Genomic DNA, 21,544 nt, shown 5'->3' with positions numbered 1-21,544 from the left:
GACATCTTCACCCGTGTGTCAAAGCATCTTCAGTTCCCATTTTCAGGCGGGTGAAAATCACGTCCGATGAGTCGGAAAGGCTGAATGCCAGTCCGGAGCACGCTGGGTGTGTAGAGCTCGGGTTTTCTGGGCTTCCCCTCTCTCCCCACTCCCATCTCTGATGTCCATGCAACCCCATCTGCTGGCACAGGTGAGCTGGTTCCCTCTTGGTTTGCCTGCGGGGCTGGTCTTTTGAGTGTTGGCAACTATCAAGGTGACTGGAGAGGCAGGGATGTCTGAACCCAGCGGCTGTACTTTGGAGTCTCGGTACAGCCTGCAAGGATCCTTAGACTGAACACACAGAGCCGGCTTAGACCGCCACCATTTCCTGAGATCCGGCCACACGTTGGCCTCTTCACATGCGTCCCAGCAGCCTTGCTGTGACCCCCCCAGCTCACGGGGGACGGCTCTGAGCACAAAGGAACTTGATTGGTGTAGCTTTTTCCAGAGTGAATCCCCGGGGGTGGACGCTCTGTTCTGGAATAACTACAGTGTGCTCACAAAGCGGAGTGATTATTCCACTTTTATTCCAGAGCAGTGGGGCCACATGGGTGAGTTATTACAAATAACTGAAATGTACCGGAATGGTTATTCATATCCCCCAAAGACAAGGCCTTACATCCTTCCCCTCCCCCCGGCTGGAAACAAACAGGAGCTAGGGGGTAGAACACAGGGTTCCCTCATAACGGGGCAGCGTGCCCCACCCGCTGACCACTCCCTGCCCTTCTCCAGAGCTGAACCAAAAGCATTCGGATCTATTCCTAGCCCAAGCCGAGTTGTTGCATCAGAGCTGTTCCTTTCCTCGGAGCCCAGCCCCTCCTTGAGCTGGCCCTTGGCACGAGGAGGGCTGGCTGGGGTATATTTTTAGCGACGAGAAGAGAGAGATGGCAGGGCAGAGGGCTCCGTTCCAGGAAGCTCTGGCTCTTTAATTATGTTTCTGGTCTAGAAAATTATATGGTTCCTTGAGCGTAAATAGAGGACGTATGGAAGATAATTGTGCCTCAGGGTGCAGATTAGCCGGTGATGGGGAGAGGCTGTGTGTGTTTGGAGACTAGGATCAGGAGGGAAGGGCTGGTGGGGGGAGAGAGGAAAAAAACCTGCTCTCCAGAAGAGGAGTCTGAAATCACTGCAGCTTTGCATGGCCACACATGGCACCGCTTTTGCTTTTCCACTTTGTGTTGGGTTTTCTTGGCTCCGCTCTCATTAAGTTTGCTGCGGGGCCCCAGGAGAGTGATGGCTGAGGGGTGATGGGGCCCCGCTGTGAGCTAAAGGATTCTCCACGGAGTGCCCCTCAAGATGGGTAAGGATTCAGTGGAGCTGGGGCTCATAACCTTTCCCATCCCATGACCCCTTGTTGCATCAGGAGAGAAGTTTTGGGAACCACCCCCTCCCATCAAAGGTGCCCAGAACCCCTAAATCATGTCTTGGATTCCTCCCCCCCTCCCCGAGTGAGAAACTGTGAAACAGACATTTGATCCTAAGTATCTGAGCTGACGTGTCCCTTGTCTCAGCTGTGCAGATGGGGAAACCGAGGCACACAAAGAGGAAGAGGTGACTTTCCTGAGGTCACGCAGTAAGTCCGTGGCAAAGATGGGAGCAGAATCTAGGAGTCCTGTCTCCCGGCCTGGTTTTCTATCCACTGAGCCAGGCTGCCTCTGGGCTTTGCTCTGCTCTTTCCTTTGCTCTTTCCTTCCTCAATGGTCTTCGAGGAGAAGCGTCAGAAATGGGTCCTGGAGGCGGAAGGCATCCCAGCAGCCTCTCTGTGATTTCCCTCCCCTTTCACAGGTGATGTCTGTGAGCACAAAAGTCTGACTCTCCCTCTACCAAGGCTGTCGCGAGGGCCACCCTCTACCCATCCGTGCCATAAGTGCCCCTTAGCCCAGGCTGCCCCTGACATCGCATGACTCCACGTGGAGGTAGGAGGTGTGGAAGAAGCACTGCTGCACGTCTGGGTTTTGCCTTGCATGGCATCTCGAGAGAGCGGTTGCTTAGGGGAGACGGGGTCCTTATTTTTCTTTGCATCTTCCCATCTCCCCTTGGCCTGGCAGGGGCTCTGAGCACCAGTGCATATGTATGTAATCTGGGGGAGCTGCCTCAGCGCTTTGCGGCAGCTTCTCAGTGCCTTTTGGCAGCTCTGAATGCAGGCACGTCCACCTACTCACAGAGCTGGTAGCGTCTCTTATTGTTAAAGACCATCTTTATTACCAGCTCTTCAGCAGAAAGGTCAAGAGCAGGAGATTTTGTCTGAAGTGCCTTTTTATCCAAGCAACAGTTTAATTCCGGTGCGTTTACAAAAAAACATTACATTAAAAAAAAGGCCTGTTCTCTCCCCTCCCTGGTTTTTCCCCCATCAACAGCAAGTGGTTCGGCTAGAGCTGGGGTTTTTAACCTTTTTTCATTGGTGGATCACTTAAAAAAAAACATTTCAAATGGAGGTGCAGACCCATTTGGAAATCTTAGACATAGTCTGCGGACCCCAGGTTGAAAATCACAGTTCTGTGGTAATGGCAACCTTTCGCAAACCCCTTCGATGTCGTCTGTGGACCCTTAGAGGTCCGTGGAGCATTCAGCAAACCGTGAGAGAAGGATGGGTGGGAACTCGGAGTCAGCGGTGCTGTGGACATAGCAGAACAACATGAGCCTGGTTTTCAAGTGCGTTGAGTGCTGCTGAGCCGCCTTTCAGATCTGGCTTTTATTTAGGTGCTTCTGTGGGAGCTGACCTCCTCGGGGAAATCTAGCCCCTCAGATGCACACATCCTCTCTTTATCAGGGCAGGGAGGCTTCCCCCTTTTAGAGAACACGTCTGGTGAGGCTGGCATGAGTCTCTTCTGTGGGGGCAGGTTCCCCAGGTTCTTGGGGTCCAGATTCAGTGCGAGGCCAGATGTCTGAGCAGGGCAGAGTTTGGATGGTGCTGGTTGGGCCGCAGGCTGCTTCGCTTGAAGGAAAACAGAAGGCCTTATGGGGAGCCTGGGGCTATCTGTCCGAGGGGGATCAGGAGGGGAGACGGGAATTCAGCTTCTAAGCTTGAATCCATCACTAGCTGTGATTCACGGGCTGATTAAAGTGAATAGCCTGCTTCATTGCTGCAGCAGTCCGCAACCCTCCATGCGGCCAATGAGCAGGCAAGTGCTGGAGATGTGCGATTTCCTCCCCCCCGCCTCCCCCATCACCTTCCTCCCTGTGGCTCCTGGTATAAATAAAAGGAGCAAAGCGGCCAGCTCTGTTTATTGAACACACATAGAAGATAAAATAGTGGAAAACTAATTTTTTCATGCTCATTGGTGGGAGAGATTAAAATTATGCAAATCCTCGGCAGCGAGCTTGGTGCAGAGATAAGGGGATGTTCAAGTCGGCTGGCTGCCTGCTAATTCACTCATTGAAAAAAGAAATGAGCAGGAAAGCGGCGATCAGCGTCGCCGGCCTCTCCTAGTGCTCAGGGAGCTAGAACTGCTGCACTCTGCTGGGAGGAAACCAAACAAAGGAAATCCTTTCCGAGGCGCGCAGTCTCCGCACTCAGATGCATCCCGATTTAGCTCCATGCTCAGCAGCATCCGTGCTGCAGCCTCCTGGGCATCACCAGGGGTTGGTAGCCTATGAAGTCCACTGCCAGTGAGCAGAGCAGAAGGGGTTTTCAAAAGCAGTTCCACTGACCTCCCATCCACCCTCCCAAACCATTTCACTGTAAGCCCCGTTCTCCCCCCTGGGAAGAGGGTGAGAGAGACTGAACCACCTATGACCGATGTTAATCACACTACTGAATTCACGGCTGGAAGGAGCTCCGATGCTCCTGGGGGGAGGCCGGAATAAGAACCTCTATAGAACAGGACCAGCTTCAACAGTAGCAGAGTCAGACCAGTTCCCAGTTGCTTCTGAAAATCCTCACCCTCCAAGGCAGGCTCTTGTATCTTCCTCTTTGCCTTCCCTCTGATGATGCCTGATCCCTTATGGAGAAGTCCAGGGGATGCTTCCCATCCCTTCCTGAAGACAGAACCCACTGTCCTCTGGTCGCGATGAGGCCTTCTGCTGACAACTGAACCTTGAAAGCTCCAAACAGTATCTGAACTCTTACGTGGCTGTCGTGATGACTTCTCCTGTCAGATTTCACAGGCTAAGCAGGGGTGGGCTGGTCAGGACTGGGACGTGAGACCTTTCAGAAAAAGGCAAGTGGTGTTGATGCTTCATTTGTCGGCGGTCTCCGCTGAGTCAATACTGACCCATTTCCCCACCATGTGGCTAGAGGTGCCATTTGGTGGATGAGCGAGAACTGACGGTCCTTGATAGCTTGTTAAAGATTCTATGGCTCTTCTTTAAACTGCAGGCATGTTCTAGCCAGATTCTAGCTTCTGTCTAAATAAATTCTCCCTGCAGCTTCAGTTGGGTAAGGTCTTCACTCCCTGCCTTAAACTGGTGTGCATTGCTGCTGTGTGCTTTTAAACTGCTGCTGCACCCCACCCCAGAGGTGGCTGCCTTGTAGTGGTGGGTGAAATGGAAATCCCCGATTGTGAGTGTGTCATTTGTCAACCACTTTCGGGCAGGGAAGTGGGGTACCTCCCAGTGTGTTGTGATCAGAAAATGGTATCATCATGTCCCATCCTCTGCTCCCTACGTGTCTCCAGCTCAAACCTGTTGACTTGACTGAGGGAGCCAAGGTTTTAAATCCAGTGTAGGCCCGCCTAGCCCAAACTGAGCCTGGAGGAAGTGAGAGTTATCTGGCCATCTCTTGCCTCTGCAGAGCTGAGCAGGGAGAGAGTAGAGGACTTCCACTCACCACCCTCTCCTTTCAAGTAAGGTCTTTGGGGCAGGCACCATTGTTTTGGTTCTGTTTGTACAGCACCTGGCACAATAGGATCCCAATCCATGGCTAGGCTCCTAGGTGCTACCACAATAGAAATAAATAATCTAATTCGACCAGCCAGCACCTGTCAGTGTGTACACTGCCCTGTCTAGAAAGTGTTAGCTAATGCTTTATAACACACTTCGAAATCCTAGTCCAGGCGAACCCTGAGCCGCTTCTGCAAATCCCAGTGTAAATTTTTCCAGTGTGACTAGTGATTTTAGAGGGCCCAAGTTTAAGACACCTTAAAGGGCCTGCGTTTCAGAAAGCACTGAGCATCCACCCTATGAAAACCATTCCCCTCTTAGGGGCTCAGGTTGGGTGTCCTAAAAGTCACTTGTCACTTAGAATACACATCAGCCCTGGGTCTTTTGGGGAGAGTCAGACCATTGCCAATACATGTTACTCATTTTGGATGGGTTTCTCTAACTTCCTGTCAAATCAATATTTATTCACAAATCTATTTTGTTTGCTTTTGTCACTGAAAACTCTTGTGGGTTTTTTTTTTTTTTGTTCCCCTTGTATATTTTTGGCTGCTTGTTGTTGGCATGAGCTTGTGCTGGCTTCAGTCATTCCAGCTGCTTTCTTGAGTTGATCATTTTGTTCCCACTTTGTTTTTGCTTTTTTACAGGGGAGGGGTTGGCCAAGATTCCCTCCCCCCACCCAATAGGGTGTCTTTTTTCCTTCTGCTGCCCCCAGTAGTCCTGGTGGATGCTGTTCTGAAGGGGAAGGATGTGGATGGCAATTCTCATCAGGGTTTAATTGCATTATCACAATGAGCAAGGGTGGGATTCGAAAGGGGATTAGACACCCAACTCATATTGAAATCCAGTGGATATCTAACTCCCTTAGGCACCTTTGAAAAACCCCAGCCTGCATATTCAAACTCCCCTGCCTTGATCAGCTGTATCCTGCAAACCTCCCAGACCAAAGCCTTGATTGGTTTGCTGGGAAATTATGTGCAGAATTGAGTACACCACTTGCCCCCTGGGTTCCTGGTGAGCGCGAGAGAGGCGGACACTCCCAAACATCCACTCAAGCTGACCGATTGAATGGCTGCAATCAAGAGCTGCTTTAATTCCAGCTTTCCTTGCTGCCGTGCAGCCAGCTAGAGGTCTGTCCGCGTGAGCAATCTCTCCTGATGTGCCTAGGAGAGGGAGTACCCTTCCCAACCTCATAATTGCCCTTAAGTTCAGCCCAATCTTCCCTTTGATTTTTGTTTTCTTGTGAATGGAATGAATAAAGGCCTGAGCTCAAGTTTAAACACAGTGAGTGCATCGTCTCCCCCACGCTCCTTCCATCCTCCCCTGCATTCGTGCATTCCCTCTTCCACTTCCTGTTCCATCAGTTCACGCGCCAGCCCTAGGCACGTGCGTCAGTTCCCGCTTTTGCTGTCTTTTCCCGCTTGCCCCAGCCTGCATGCTGCCACATTTATTCTTTGTGCTGCCGTAGTGCCTGGGAGTCACAGCCGTGGACCAGGATCCCGCTGCGAGAGGCGCTGCACAAACACCGAACCTGTCCCCTCTTTCACCCTTCTTCTTTTTGCCCTCCTGCATCCCCTCACCTCCAACACGTCATGCTTGCTTGCTTGCTTGCTTGCTTGCTTTCTTGCAGATCCACTCAGTGCAGGCTACTAGCCCTTGGAAAGTTACTGCTCCATGGTGGCCTAGGTGTATTGAGGCAGCTGGCCCTGTTCCAATGCCAGGTAGATGAGTGTGCAAAACCCTCGTGCACACGAGTGTGCATACGTGCAGTATGGTCTCCTTGCTAGCCTGTTTCAGCGGAAGAGCCAGGGATTGACTGAACCAAGCAAGGTGAGCTGCTTTCAGGCTCGACCTTTACCGTAGGCTTCACCTGAACTCTGAACTGGGTTTTAGCCCAGATCCCTCTGCCACCTACATACACACCCATAAACACAGGCTTATATTGCTTGCACCCTGAGCGTGTTCCCCACCAGCGGGGAAAGGTTAGAGCCCAGGTTTCACTGTGTGGACGTAGCCAAAGCCTAAGTTGAGACACTTGATAGTCCTCCAGTGCCATCCCACAAGTCCCTGGGCTTGTATTTTCCAGCTTTTCTACCTACTCACTTCCCATTAATTTCCTGTGCACCAGAAGCTACCTGCGGCTTTATCCTAGTCGGCATTTAACCCCTCGTTCCGCACAGCCTGTTCCACTTCTGCGCTGCACACGAAGATCCCATTTGTAGAACCCCAACGCCATGTGCCGCTGGCCGGCCAGAGGATCGCACCAGTGTTTGTCGCCCTCTGATGTGAGGACAGCAAACACGAGGATTTGGGGAGGTTGAGATGCAACGTTGGAGAGGTGGCCTTGCAGCTGCCTGTGTACTACCTTTTCTAGGGGCGGAAGCTTTTCGTCTCTTTTTATGCAAACCATTTTCCACCTCTCTAGGTGCCTGGTAGACATGGGCGAAGCTCCCTGCATGCAGACCTGTTCCAAACAGCGACTGATCAATGGGGTCCAGCGTCGGGATAACCTTGGAGGGTAGGCAGACTGAGATTTGCCAACTAGATGAGGCCAGTAATGTGACGACGGGGCATGCAAACAAACTCAGCCCCCTGTGGGAAAAATTTCCTGCTGGGACTGCAGGGCAGCCAGCTGATTCTGTCCCCACTTCCTTTAGCTAGTACAAAGGCAGAACAATCCTTATCTATCTGCCGTGTTTCAGTGGTGGAAGTGACTGATGCCAGGGGCTGTGGCGGGGAATCAGATGGAAGGGAGAAGAATTTGGTTCAGTGGGGGGCTGTACTGTGGCCATTCTCCTTGGGGTGAGAAGTGTCTCTGAGTCCCAGCTGACTCAGAAAGTGGGGTGGGGCTAAGCTCTCCCCAGAGTTCTGAGTCCCCTGGCATGTGTCAACGTGGCTGTAAAATGGCATGGCTGGAGAACGTTGCTCCCTTTACCCCCAAAACCTCCCACAGCTAAATGGAGCTGTGGCAGCCGAAAGCATGGTCTGTTATCCGGGACGGGAGCACTTTTGCCACAGCTGCAGCTGCTGCCGCCGGTAATTAAAGTTTTGAGGAACTGCGGATCTTCATTAGCAGAACAATTAGATTAACGAGAGAGCCAGAGCCGAGGCTGTGGTGGAAATAAAACCATGCTGGCGTCTTGCCCCAGCCGGAGAGGAGTGCTGGCGCTTTGGAAGGCTGAGTGGGTTAGCATGGAGTTTGGGGAGACTGGGACGGCTGTGCCTGCGTGGCAATAGACTCGCTCCTGGGAGGGGGCCGGGGGAGATGAACGTGGGGCAGGAGGCAACGAAAGTTTGTCATAAATATTCAAGGCAACCAAAAACCCATCGTTCCGTGGCAGCGCCTGGTTATTAGCCCCGGGTGGAGACCGCAGGGGCTGAGCAAAGTCCTGGACTTGCAGCGTTAAAAAGCTCTAATTGGGCTCCTCGCTGCAGAAGCCGCAACTCTTTTCCTCCTACAAACACCGCCTGTCCCCTTTGTGGAAGCACAGGGGTCCCCTTCTCGTTTCCCTGCCACGTTATTCTCTGCCCCTGCTTCAGACGCTTCCCATGAAGACAAAAGAGCGGGGTTCCCTCAGTACCTTCTAGTTTCTGGCCCAGGTTGAAGCCAGATCCGTCGGTCTCTCTCTGGTGTGAGGTGTGCTCCTCACCAGACATGATAACCTAGCTCCGGGTGACAGTGCCCTTCCCTGGCGGCTGCCTGCTCCAACGCGGCGTGGCACGCTACCTGCTGCACATCTGCTCTGAGGACAGAGGAGCTGAGCAGAGCGGCTGTGCTGCTGTCTGAGGGTCTGTCCGTCTCCCTAAGGCTTGTGTGGCTGCCTTCACTGTCTGGAATAGGCTTCCGAATAGCATGCGGCTCATGGGAGAAGGGCTGGATTTTCCTGCCTCTAAGGAATAAGCTGTCACACGGCCAGAGGTGCCACAGTGCTGCTGCCACACCCATTCGTGGCCAGCCTGCCTCCCCGGCTGAACACTAGCCATGCCTGAGAGAGGTGTGGAGATTCGGGTTTGATGCATGTAGGACAGCAATGATCAGACCCGTCAGTAGGACCTTCCCTCATCAGCGTAATTCACACACACGCATGCATGCAGAACCACTGAAATCCAGCCATCTCCACGGTCAGCCAGCACTCCGCATGCTGCATAACACTGGGGATGAAAGAAGGGGGAATTGCACTTCCGAGAAAAGACCCCAGGGGTCTTCAGTTTCCATACAGCATGGAGCAGGCTTCTGTTTTCTAAGAGCCTCCTGTGAAAGCCACGGTACCAAACTAAACTGCATGGAATCTCTTCTTTCTGCCTTACAAAGAGAGAGGGCAGGCCCAGTCCTGCTAAAATCACCAGGTGTGCTTACAGGGAGTTCAGGTACTGGATGCAAGGGGATAGCTGTGTCGGTAGGGCAGGGGATGGGAACGCTGCTCAGTTCCCAGCTCTGCCACATACCTCCTATGTGACCTTGGCTGAGTTGCTTAACCTCTCTCTGCCTTAGCGCCCCATCTGTAAGGAGGGGGACCGTGGGGATAAACTTCCCAACTCACAGGGCTGTGGCGAGGACTGATTGCAAGGCTGTGGTGCTGTGGGGATGGGAGGTCACAAACCCCTGAGCCGGGGGGGAGTGGATAGAGCAGAGTCGGTGTTTGCTGTATAGCTGGAGTGACAGGGTCGTGCACTGGCTTATAATGCTGCAGGATGGAATTTGATTTGGGCTGGGCGTAGCTGGCTGCAGATGGGTCAGTGATGCTGCCTGCTGATTCAGCACATTGTGCTTTGCTCTTATTTCCCTCCTGCCTCCTCTTCATGCACCTTCAGCCACTGAGTTCACCTCCTCCCCGTGGGTGCTGCAGCAGCACAGGTGTGGCTATGGTGCTGTCGTGCTGGAGCGTAGATGCTTTTTACAGCAACGGAAGAATTTGTTCCATCGCTGTAGGGGTAACTCACCCCGGGTGGTGGTAGCTAGGTCAAACCTAGTGGCGTCTACACTGGGGGTTAGGTGAGCATAGCTGTGGCGTGGCTATCAAGGGAGTGAATTTTTTTACTTAAAAGTAACCTCACAAACCACGCCACCTTCCCAGGACAAATGTCCCAGTGGAAAACCAGGCACCCTAGTGAAACGGAGGAGAGACACAATTATGGCCTCCTGCTAGCCCTGGCTGATTTAATTGCAGGGAGCTCCTCCTCTGAGGAGGTGGGGCTATCCGAACGGTCCAGTCCGTACTGAGATAGGGGAGGGAGGGGCCAGGTTTCTAAGGTTTTCTGAAAAACCAGGCTTGGTGCAGAGACAAGGGAGGGATGAGAATAAATGGAGTTCGTGTCCCAAAGAGCACAGCACCCTCTCCTTTAGCAGGTCACCTTTCACACTGGTAGTATAGAGGCCTTTCCCCTTAAGATGATTGCAAATCCCTCCCCTTCAGTACTTGATGGGGACTAGAAAGTGACATTTCCCTGCGACTCCAGATGGTGCAGGGAGAATAAAATCATTTTCTGCAATATGGCAGCTTGTGCATGTCCTAAGGAGAGATTTGCCATTGGCCCCGTTCCTGTTTGGCCGGGTGCCTCTGAAGATGGACAAGTCATGACTAAATGCTCCCTCTCTCTAGCTGGGCAGGAGAAGGGGTCTACGCAGGCACTTGGGGTCTGAAAAGCTTCCTGTAGTGTTTCTCATTAACAGCAGAATCTCCTTTTTATGAGGCAGTGCTGTTCCTGCCCTGGTGAAAACGGAGGAGAAAAGCAATTGTCCCCCCTTTGCCCTGGTTTGTTTTACTGCACACCAAGCCTATTAAACTGTGGAGCAAGTACTATTAAACTTTTAATTCTTTGTGTGCTTGTTATGTATATTATGCTCTGTGTGTGTATACATGCGCACGCACATGCATACACACACTCTGCAGCCTTGCAAATTAACCATGAAAATGTAGCAAGCCCAGGCACAAAATCTGCTTGCCTGCTCTTTACCATGATAACTGACAAGTGATGATAGAAATCTAATAAACTTAGTTGCTCCTTTTAAAAAAAAAATCACTTGCCCCAGACTGGCAGAGATTTGCAACACTGATGTAGTAATGTGTTTTTCCCAGTTCCCTCTGAGTTTTCTGTCTTGAAAGGTGCTATAGACGGAGTATTAAAGATCTCAGTGCTTTATACATATTTTGTGCACCCTCTGATGTTGCTACAGTGTGGATGTACGGTGTATGGATTGCTTTGCCTACTAGTGGAATGCAGCTACCTCTGGGGTGGGACATGGCAGCTGTTTTAATAATGCAGAACAACACTGTCACAATGAAGAAAACCATATCTAGTTCAACTGAAAGGGTAAAGTAAAGTGAGTTGAGGCTGTCGGGCTGCAGTTCCCTCCATTGGAATAGGGCTAGGATGTGGAGATAAACATCCATAACTACTTACTAGGTGGGTGAGCTCTCAGTTTTGCATCTCGTCTGGAAGATGAAACGTTCAGCAGTAAGTTGCCTCTCTGCCACAAGGCGTGCCCCGTCGCTTCTTGCACAACTTAGAAGTCGTTTCCTTATGTGCGTTACAGGAGTGCCAGCTATAATCGGGGGCCCGATTCGATAGGCGCTGCATGTACACATAGGAAAGACTGCATGTTACCTAGGGCAGAGACTAGTTAAATAGATAAGCTACAAAGGATGGAGGGAAGAGAGATTTCGTGATTTGCCCAAGTCTCTCAGAGGCAGGGCTGAGGATAGAATTCTGGTCTCCAGACTCCAGTCTAGTGCTCTGACTGCTAGACTGCACTACCATCCACAGACCCAGGTCATGATCCAGCATGAGCCCTGCTTAGCTTTTAAATTCAGACTGGGTCACAAGGTAAGAGGTATGTTTTCTCTCCTCATTTAATCTCCCCCTGGCTAGTGGTCTGAGACCCGGGATTCCTGCCAGGGCAAGATTGGGGATTTGTCCATCCTTGGAGAGGCTCGGAACCAAATCCTCTTTATGGAATTAAACCCCTTGGCAGAAGCCGTGTACGTGGTCTGGAAGGAGAGTGGCGTATAGAGAAGAAATTGAGGGGGAGAAGGTGGCTGAAGGAGGAGAGGGCAGGGGCAGGCACCCGTTGAGAGGCCCGGAGAGGGTAATGGGCCTCATTCCCAGACCAGCCCGGAGGTGTGTGACGTCTGATTGCATTTGCAGCCTCACGTGACTCTGTGTCACAGAGGTGATCCCAGGGCAGAGGATCGACGGGAGGTGCGGCTTCTGCTTGAAGAACTAGCAATGGCACGGTTGTGTCCGGCTGCTGGTTGCAGGTGCCTGATGAACACAGGCAAGGGATGTGGCTTGGTGGGCAGGTCTCTGGCAGGCAGGGTGTGTGGGATAAAGCGATGCCGGTGAGTTATCACCCATGAAGGGAAGCTTGTGGTGGGGAAGGCTCCCGAACGGGCTGGCACGGAGCTCCACGCAGTTAGATGAAACTCCATTGAGGAGCAGCCCTGACTGCTGCCCTGGTTAGCTGTGTGGTTAGTATGAATTTGTCACCTGTTGGCAACGCACGTGGTGATGGACAAGGCATAAGTGCGAAGCTCCGAGAGCTTGCAGTCTGGGAGGCAGACCTAGAAAGACAAGACTCTCCCATCTTTTCCACCCCCAACCCAGCTGCCTTTTACTCCAGACACCTTTGCTGTGCTGCGAGTTCTGCGGAGACAGCGAGCCTTAAGGTGGGATTTGACTGTTGCGGAGTGAAGGTTATCTCTGTGTTTGGGCTGCAGAGGGGCTGCTGAAAGACGCTCCCTTGGCAGGCCTGAAGACTGAAACCCCATCCCTGGCAGCAGCTCGACAAGCTACCCAGCTCTGCCTGTTGTACCACAACCCCGCCCTTGAGTTGAGGCTCTCTACGGGATGAGAGGTGGTCTCTGCGTGCCCGGTGCGTGGCCTGTCGACGGGGCTGCCAGCAAAGCCGGTGGTGCTGGCTTGAGTGACGTGAATGCTTCGACTAAGATTTTTCAGTTCTGGCTAGTGATTTTTGGGCACCCCATGTAAGGTGCCTTAAAGAGGCCTGATTTTCAGAGGGGCAGGAGCTCAGCTCTCCCTGAAAATCAGACTCCTTTAAGGCCTCTCAAAGTTGAGCACCCCAGAATTGCTAGTCAGACTGGAAAATCCCTTCTTCCTTAGGAAATGGAGCGAGGCCCGTTTCACGTCGGCTGCCCAACAGCTGTCAGATAGTCACAACTGGGTCAGCCCCAGCATGGGCTAGATTTACACCCAGGACCTAGAGCGCAGGCTCTCAACCAGGAGGTCGCAGTCACGTGGGATCACAACGACTCCTGCTCTTCCCATGCTCCTAAATGGGAGGGGAGTCCCAGGCAGGTCCTGGCCAGATGGAAGGGGAGTTCTGGGGAAAGGTGTCCTAATATGGAAGAGGTTGACAGCCACCACCCTGGAGGACTTGGATACTGTAATATCCTTCTGCTATCGAGTAGTGTCTTTAAGATAGCCTGTAAAGGAATAAGAGACCTATGCCATCCAACCTACCTGCCAACCCATTGTGTTCCTCAGTGAAGTCATAAGGTAGCATGCCAATATGTGAACAGTACTGAAAGCTTGCCCTGCCAGGAGTCACAAATCATTACTTCTTCATGGCTCATCTGTCCATCAGGAAATATTTTCTAGAAGAGCTTATTTTGATTTATAAAAGCATGTTTCCGACAAGGCTCCCTAGGCACATGCAGACTTTTTCTAGAGAGCTGGGGTAGCACTGCTCCCTTGCTTTAAATTACAGCTGAGTGGCGTAGGAAGGGGGCTCCTGGGAGAAGGGCTTCCCCTTTGCAGGGCTCTGGGAATCAGGAAGATATTGCAAATTTTTCTCCTTTGGGCCACCTGATGCCAGAGTTAGTGGCTCTGCTGATTGCTTTGGCTAAATTCTCGGAGGTAGAGAGAGCGTGGCGAGGAGGGAAAGAGTTTTGACCTTAGCGTCGGAGGATCCCAGTCTGTGAACTCTGGGGAACTCCTAAAGAGTGACCAAAGAACATAGCCCATAGCTGCCTTCTCTCTGTAGCTTAGTGCTGGTGAACTTGGCCACTAGCAATTTCTAGTCTCTTATGGGGGATGCTGCGTACATGCAATTACCATGGACAGATGCTTTTACTATGGATTAAAAATGGCTCTAGATGTGTGTTTCGATTTGTGCTGCACCTGTTGCATGATGTCGGCCTGTTCCGTACATGCTTTGGTCAGGAGAAGCAGCTTTTGTTTTAAAGAATGTGTTCATTGTCCTCCGTTTTGAGAGCATCACGTACTACTAGAGCCCTGCGTGCCATAATAGTGAGAGCGGGATGGGAGGAGATTAAATAGTCCCGCGCAGAGCTCTAACACCAACCCCAGCCCCCAAACTGTTCACAAGTATTAATGTGGTATCTGCTATTTACACCGTAATTGGTGAAATCCTCTGGTGCAGTCTGCGTGCTCCTTAACTGGTGGAGGCAGCTTCTCCCCGTCTCCCCACTCGTTTCAATTGTGATTATGCATTCTTGTGTGAACATGCATGTTTCTACACGCACATGCGTATTTACACAGGTATGCAGAACGGTGGTGTTTCTGCTCCGTGAATAAGGAACATGGGGGAATGGATGCTGTTGCATCTGGCTTTATTCTCAGGGAAGCTTGCACATACCCCGTTTCTTGTTTGTTTGGGTTTTTTTTTGCAGTGTCCCCGCTGTTCTGTTTGGTCTCTTTCCCCTTTGGGGGTTTTGGAGGATGCACTGTGCTGATGGCGCCGTGAGGTAATGATGATGGATGGTTATTTACATAGCACCATTGGCATGTGCACGGCAAGCTTCAAGAGACATCTCTGTCAGGCAGCGAGAGTGAGGATCTAATGATGCGCAGCTTAATAAAAACAGAACCTGGAAAAGAAATGCAAAGTATTAATCCTAACCCAAAGCAAATGTTGTCAGCTGCTTGGTGCTGATCTGGAGTGATTTGCTGGGGAATGCTGAAGGATTGTGTGCATGAGAGACGGAGGGGGAATGGAGAAGGAGGGGCTGGGAAGGAAGGGAGGGATGCTCTGCCCTGCTCCGCTCCTGATTCTCTGTTACTCATTACCCTGCACCTGATACATTTACAGGCGTGCAAAATACACTACTCGTGCTTTGCACCAGTGTAAATGACCACACAGGGTGCAGGGCAGTGGAGAATCAGGTTCTTTGTATTCGACACAAAAGTCTGCAACTCCGGCCCTTTCTGCTATAGGCAGAGCTGGGCTTTCCCTGGAGAATGGGTTTCTGGGGGAGCTCATTGTTCAGTGGCTGGATAATGGAGCTGCTGGAGAGCCCCTTCCAAAGCCCCTCTTTCAGGAATGGGAAGTTGGGGAAGGGGCTTATCTTTAAAGTGTTCGCTCTATTCGGGCCGTTATTCTTCTTCCAGGGCTCCAGCCCATCTCGGGTCTCTTTGGAAGAGCTGCTGCAGTGGTACTTTGGGCATGATTTCGGGGTCTGTGTCTTCTTTGTGACATGAAGGGTCATTCAGGGGCCGTCTACGCTGCAGCTGGGAGCGAACCTCCCGGCCCGGTGAAGCGGACTCGAGGTAGTGGGCTCAGACTGGCTGCGTGGACGTTCTGGCTCAGGCTCTGGGGAGTTGGGCAGGCTCTGAGCTCTGTCGTCCCACGTCCACACCGCTCTTTTCAGCCCGCTGGCGCGAGCCTGTCTGCCCAGACTGGGAGAACTGCACTGACCTACCTCTGGCTGCTCCCCGCCTTTGTGCTGGCCAGGCTGCTTTGTGCCTGGAGCTAGGAGCCAGCGTGCTGCTGGTGTATGCATGTTTTAAAGGGCAGGTGCCGTCCAGCCCCGTGAGTTGAACCTGTGCCTCCCCTGCTCCTCCCGGCCCTTTGCTGGAGGCTCCTGATCCCTCTGATCTGTGAATCCCCTTTGGCCACAGCTGCCATTTCCTCTGCCCTTTTTCCATGCTATGCTGCCCCCACTAAGCACTCGTTGGACGCAACAAATTCATCACTGCTTGTCAGAGCTGTCACTGTTGGAAAAAGGGGGGTGGGGGGAGGGAATTCATTCCTCCTGCTGATTTAAACACAATTCAGACCTCGCCTGCCTCCGCCCACCCGCCCTATAGTTTAACCCTTTGAGTGCCAGGAGGCCCCGATGCAGCTGTCGGAGAACAAACTGCATCTCACCCAAAATGGAGGTACCCATCCCCCACTCCCATAGAGCCTATCGCTCAGGGCTGGGAACTCTGTGTGTGTGTGTGTTGCCATCCTGATCCAAGGTCCTCTCTCTGTGTCTGTTTCCCCAGGAGGATAATGACACTGGGGTTCTTTTTTGTAAATCATTTTTGAGATCTAGGGATGATCAGCACCTATATTAGAGCCGAGTATAAGGCAGTAAATCCTAGTGGCCGGGGCACTGGACCGGTACTCGGGAGACCAGGGTTCTAATCCTGGCTCCACCAGGGGCTGACTGGACAAATCACTTCCTCTCTGTAGCTCAGTTTACCCATTTGTGAAATGGCGGTAACGATACTAATTTGCTTGCTGAATCACTTTGAGATCTAAAGCTGAAAAGCGCTGCCTAAGAACTAGGTATTATTGTTTATCATCTAATAAGTGTCTTCATTGGATGACCCATGGCTGTATCCACCATGACATCCTGTAGCTTAGGTTTTCAAAAGGGACACCTGATTCTGAGTGCCTCAATTTCTTGGGTGCCTGACTTGAGATGCCTTTAAAAGCGCCTAATTTCCAGAAAGTGCCGATAACCTGCAATATGAAAACCAGTGTGTCAAGTTGAGCACTCAAAACCCCTACATTACTTTTGAAAAATGTAGGCTGGTCTATGTTTTTTGGTAGCGCACACGGCTTTGGCACTTCCACTTTAAAAATGTGCATAATAGCCCCGTCTCAGAGGAACCTGGGTCCCAGCTGGAGATCGTGTTGCTGTTCATAGGGAAAAGGGAGCTGTGCACGTCTGCGCTGGGATTGGAACATTGGGGAGCAGCAAGCTTTCCACATCAGGACTTTGGTGCTGACCTGGACCTGGCCTGGAAAGCAGAACCATCTCCTGCTACCCAGAATGGGCCAGTTGGCTTGATTCAACCAAAGCGGCAAGGTTTGGGGTGCATGAGGAGATTCCCTGTTGTAAAGAGGGGAGTGGGGTGTGTAAATTAATGCCGTCGGTGTGCGGTTTGGGCCGTGGGTCTCTCTGAAGTTTTTGCTCATTCTTTAAAAAAAAGTGAGTGTCGGTGATAAATGCTGGCTTGAGAACCCTGGAGATTAACTCTTAGTTGCAGAATCGCCGGCTGGCCTCTAATTTGGTGCTGGAGTCTCCTTGGAGGGCCCTGCCTTGTGGAGAATTCACTTACTGAGATCCATTCGGTCCTAAGCCTCTGCCGAAACTGTCAACAGGGCTGACTGGGTTTGGGGGGGTGGGCAGCTGCCCACATCACACAAACCAGTCACTCTCTGGTGTCTCAGCTCAAGTCTCTGTCGAGGTAGTTGGTTGGGCAGATCAACAAGAGCTGACTCATGAAGCAGCGAGCTGGAGGTGCAATGCGTGTTTATTTAGATGTCAGATTTCTTTTTTTGGAGAGGAGATGGCAGGCTGGTTGGTTGGTTGATTGTGCTTAAAAGCTTTTTTTAAAAAAAACAAAAACAAAAAAAACTCATTGGGGCAGGAAATGAGGTGACCCACTGACCTTTATTAATGTGCAGTACAAACTCAGCTGCAACTCAGAATGCATTAGTGTGTAGAGAAGAACGCTCAGAAAGCAGCCTCTGCTCTGTACGGTTCTTGTGGTAACAGACTAACGTGGCTTGATGGAGGGAATCGCACCCACTGGGAAGATGAAATGCAAAAACTAATCACAGATGACTAGAGCCGGGTGAACATTTTTTTAAACATTTTTTTTCTGTGAAAATTGTCCATTTTTTTTCACGTTTCGCCCCCAAAAAAGCTGCATTCTTCATCCAAATTTTAAAAATTCAAAATGTTTTTGAAATGGTTATTGAACTTTTATGATTTTTAAAATTTCGGCAATTTTTTTTTCCAACCCCTCTCCTCCCCCCCCTCCCCTCCCCCCTCAAATCCTTCAAAATGAAAAGAACTTTGAATTATTTTGACAAAATGAGGTGGGATTTTGATGGTGGGTTTTTGTTATATTTTCAACCAGTTCTGCTGATTTGATATATGTTTGCATTTAACATTTCAAGGAGAAATGGGGAAGAGACGCTGTATCTTTTGTGGTCGCTTTTCACCTGTTGAGTGGCTTAACGAGAACTCCAGATCCCAGGCCCATAGCCCTACCCTTGCTGGATTCAGGACCATGCTAGCAAGGGCTGTTTAAACACAGTTGTTGCTAGCAGGGTTAGATAGAGGTTTCCTAAGGAAGTAGCATAGAATTTCTTTCTCTCTGGGACTCATGCTGGCTAAGCTGTTCTCTAGATAAACCCCTGCTCTGGCTGGGCAACTCAAGGGAGTTAGCTGTCCACTCACATTAAAATGGGAGTACAATATTCAAAAGGACCTAAGTGAACTAGCCTAAGCCACACTGACTTTCAATGAAACTCATGCTCCTAAATCACATAGGTGATTCTGAAAATTTTACCCTGGCTGCCTCGCTCCTGTAGGCCTCTGAATAGCCTAGCCTCTGTCTCTGTGGGGGTGAGAAGCTGGGCTTGCAGCAGAGGACTTCACGCTGGATTATTCTTTAAAAGCTGCCCACATGCACGGCTCTGTACGAACCTCCGAACAGCTTGCAGTCCGAGAATCAGAGAGGGTCAGATGCACTCGGAAGCCCAGAGGAAAGAACAACTTAAAGCAGCTTTTTGACTGTAAGAATCCATCTCATTTCTGGAGCACGGCTATATCTAGCACAATCCTGACCCCATTGTGGACCAGCTCTTCGCTTAGCTGCATCCTCTGATAAGGATTGAGGCCCATAGCCTGTCTGTGCTGCAGAAGATCCTCTGTCGGGGAGTCTGGTCAGACTTTTCAGGAGCAGTAGAACAGCTGCTGTTACGCTCATTTGTGCAGTGCCAGTACCTTGCTGGGGCTTCGGGGCAGGAGTCTCCTCATCATGCCTGTGTGTAAAGAGCTTACGGTCTAGGCAGGCCGTGTACAAACGCAGGAAGGGGGATGAGAGGTGATGAAATCCATGTGATTTGTGCACACATCAAGGTAATTCACGCCTGTGCTTAACCAAGCTGGAGGTTGGGAGAGGCCTGTAGCCAGGTCTCCCAATTATGTGCAGTCTGCAGTGTATATAGAAAGGGTCAGCCGATCTTCATGCTTCAGGGCGTCAGCTATCCCCTGGTAGAGGCCAGGAAGAAATTTCCTTCCAGGAAGCTAAATACACTTAGGTGTGTTATGGGGGGCTTCTGCCTTTGCCCAAGATTCCACCAGGCAGTCTAGGTGAACCGTTGGTCTGTTCTAGGGTGACCGTCGTGGGAAGGGTGAGAGAATTAGGGGCTAAAGTGACTTCTGGTGGATGCATACACGACTCCATCCATATCCAGTGCTTCCAGTGCCACCATTCAAGAGATACGAAGACAATGGAGCAACCGCCTCTCTTCTTCCTTCCTTCCCTCCTGCCCTCCCTTCTGCCCAGTTGCTTCCTCATTTACGCAGCAGAGCTAGGTGGGTGCCCATCCCAGTAATCCCAAGGCCGCCGAGGCCAGGGGGAGACAGCCTGGTGACGTACCTGCTCTGAAGGATGAGTTGCTGGATTGAGCTTGACGTGTTCTAATATCTCTGCCAGTGCTTTCAGTCTCCATCAAGGGCTTCGGGAAGCACATTAGCGCCGGAGCAGAAGTGTCACCCTCTGGCATCTCTCTTTCTCTCATCCTGAAGCTGTTGCAGTATCCCCTTAACCAGACCTGTTCTATCATAACCATTTATGCAGCATAAAAGCCATCGTGGAACAAGGGGGGTGGAGTGGTGGTGTCCGTTCAGATCCAGCGGAACGTTCCACATGACTTGTCTGCATTAATCGCTGTTTTTTGGAGGGCGTCGGGGGGATGTTATCGCCTCTTGTCTGCTCGCGGAGCTCTGAGCCAAAGCAGGTCGCTGGTGACGCGTTTAGAAAGCAGTGGAGTCACAAAGAGACATTTAACAGCGGTTATTGTGACCACAAGGGGATTTCACTTCGATAAATAAGAGCTGAACTCCTCGGTGCACTGGGTGCAGACCGGACAAGCCCTGTTTTGAAATGTTAAGTGCCTAAAACCATCATGGTGAGGAGGGTTCCCTCCCCCCAGTGGGTACTCGGAAACAGCTCGGTTGTGGGTAGCAGGAAAATAAACCCAGCTGAAATCAACTTGGTTCAGTTTCCTTTGTGCTGTATTTACAATACACTCCTCCTTTAATTAACAGTTGCCATCACAACTATTCAGGGTGTCCTCAGACCCTGCCTCCCTCTATTAAAATAAAAAAACAAAAAACAACACCCCATTGTTCTGAGTCACAGTGCTGCTATGAAAACTGCTCATTCAGTCTGTCTGTCTGTAGCCTCTATCACGCGTTTCAGGATAGCCCGGATTGCAGAGCCCTGCTTTCCTGTGTCATATACACATTTCTATATAGCTGCCGACAAGATGTGTAATCCAAGAAGTACGAGTCCAAAGCAAAGCGAAGCTGCTTGTTGGGGGGATGTTGCGTGGGGATGAATGTAATATCTAAGGGACTTTCTTATTTATCCTGGGTTCTTTCCCTTTAGTGCTACAAAGAGGCTGTCTTGATGAGTGATTGGGACAGAGAATGATCAAGATGCTCATTCAAATTGCATCTCCGGGTGGTTTCATGCTCCAATATATATCAGGGGGTGTAGGCAGTCTCTCTGCCCTCTTGGCCCATCATGATAAAATGTGCCCTATGCTGCTTTTTCCAATTTTTCCACTGTTTGTATTTCATTTAAGTTGCGTGCAGCAAGTACGAACCTACCTAGATCTAAGGGGATCCCACCCAGAAAGAGAAGCCTTCCCCGTCATCCTTGTATCTCGTGTCTGTTTCTTGCCAGATCATTGTGGTGTCTCTGTCAACAGCGATGGCTCAAGGTGGGCTGTGCTCTTTGTTCTGTCTCCATTTTCTTGGGCAAAGTCTGACTTTCACACTGGTGAAAATGTGCAGGGCTGTTGAGATGGGGCCAGAGCCACTGCTGAGAATATGGCCCCTGAAAGCTACACAGACAGATCAAAGGAGCAGGGGTGGGTGTGTGCGTGCGTCTGTCCGTCCGTCCGTCTGTCTGTCTGTCTGTCCCCCCCAGCCTCCACTACCTCGGCAGCTCTCCCTCCTGCCCAGAAACTCAGGATAATGGAGCAGAAGTCAGTTCCTTGACATCCCCTCCTGATCTTCCCCAAGCATGGCTCAACCACAGGAGAGAACCCAGCCCTAAATCTTTTCGGTGTCATGTTCTGTTGGGGCCGGGCTGCTAAATAACTAAAACTGTTCGTGCTTCAGCAAGAATTTGTTCCCACCCACGTCCTCCAGCATCCTGCAGTAATAAAAACTCTTAGAGCTTCTGTCACCCTTGTCTTGATCAAAGTGCGTCATAAGCATGACTCCTTCCAAGCCCTGTGAGTTGGGTAAGGATCATTATTGACAGATGGGGAAACCGAGGCACAGAGCAGGGAGCGCCCCTTGCCCCGAGCACGCAGAAGGGAGCTGGCATTGGGGCTGAGATTAGAACCCATGGTTGCTGGTTAGAGTCTTCGAGTTTAAGGCCAGAAGAGACCACCAGA

At 51.1% G+C, this 21,544-nt stretch overlaps 1 protein-coding gene across 2 annotated transcripts in view; it reads left to right on the top strand.

Annotated features, from left to right (window-relative positions):
* The window catches only part of PTPRS (protein tyrosine phosphatase receptor type S), a 216,909-nt gene that overhangs the window by 73,129 nt on the left and 122,236 nt on the right, over window positions 1-21,544 (top strand). The gene's annotated exons all lie outside the window — the stretch shown is intronic.

Source organism: Emydura macquarii, unplaced genomic scaffold (genome assembly GCF_026122565.2).
Source record: "Emydura macquarii macquarii isolate MOO-44397 ecotype Brisbane River unplaced genomic scaffold, CSIRO-AGI_Emac_v2 contig_306, whole genome shotgun sequence".
NCBI classification, from domain to species: Eukaryota; Metazoa; Chordata; order Testudines; family Chelidae; genus Emydura; species Emydura macquarii.
The sequence above is the reverse complement of the archived record's forward strand: the minus strand, read 5'-3'. Positions and strand labels throughout refer to the sequence as shown.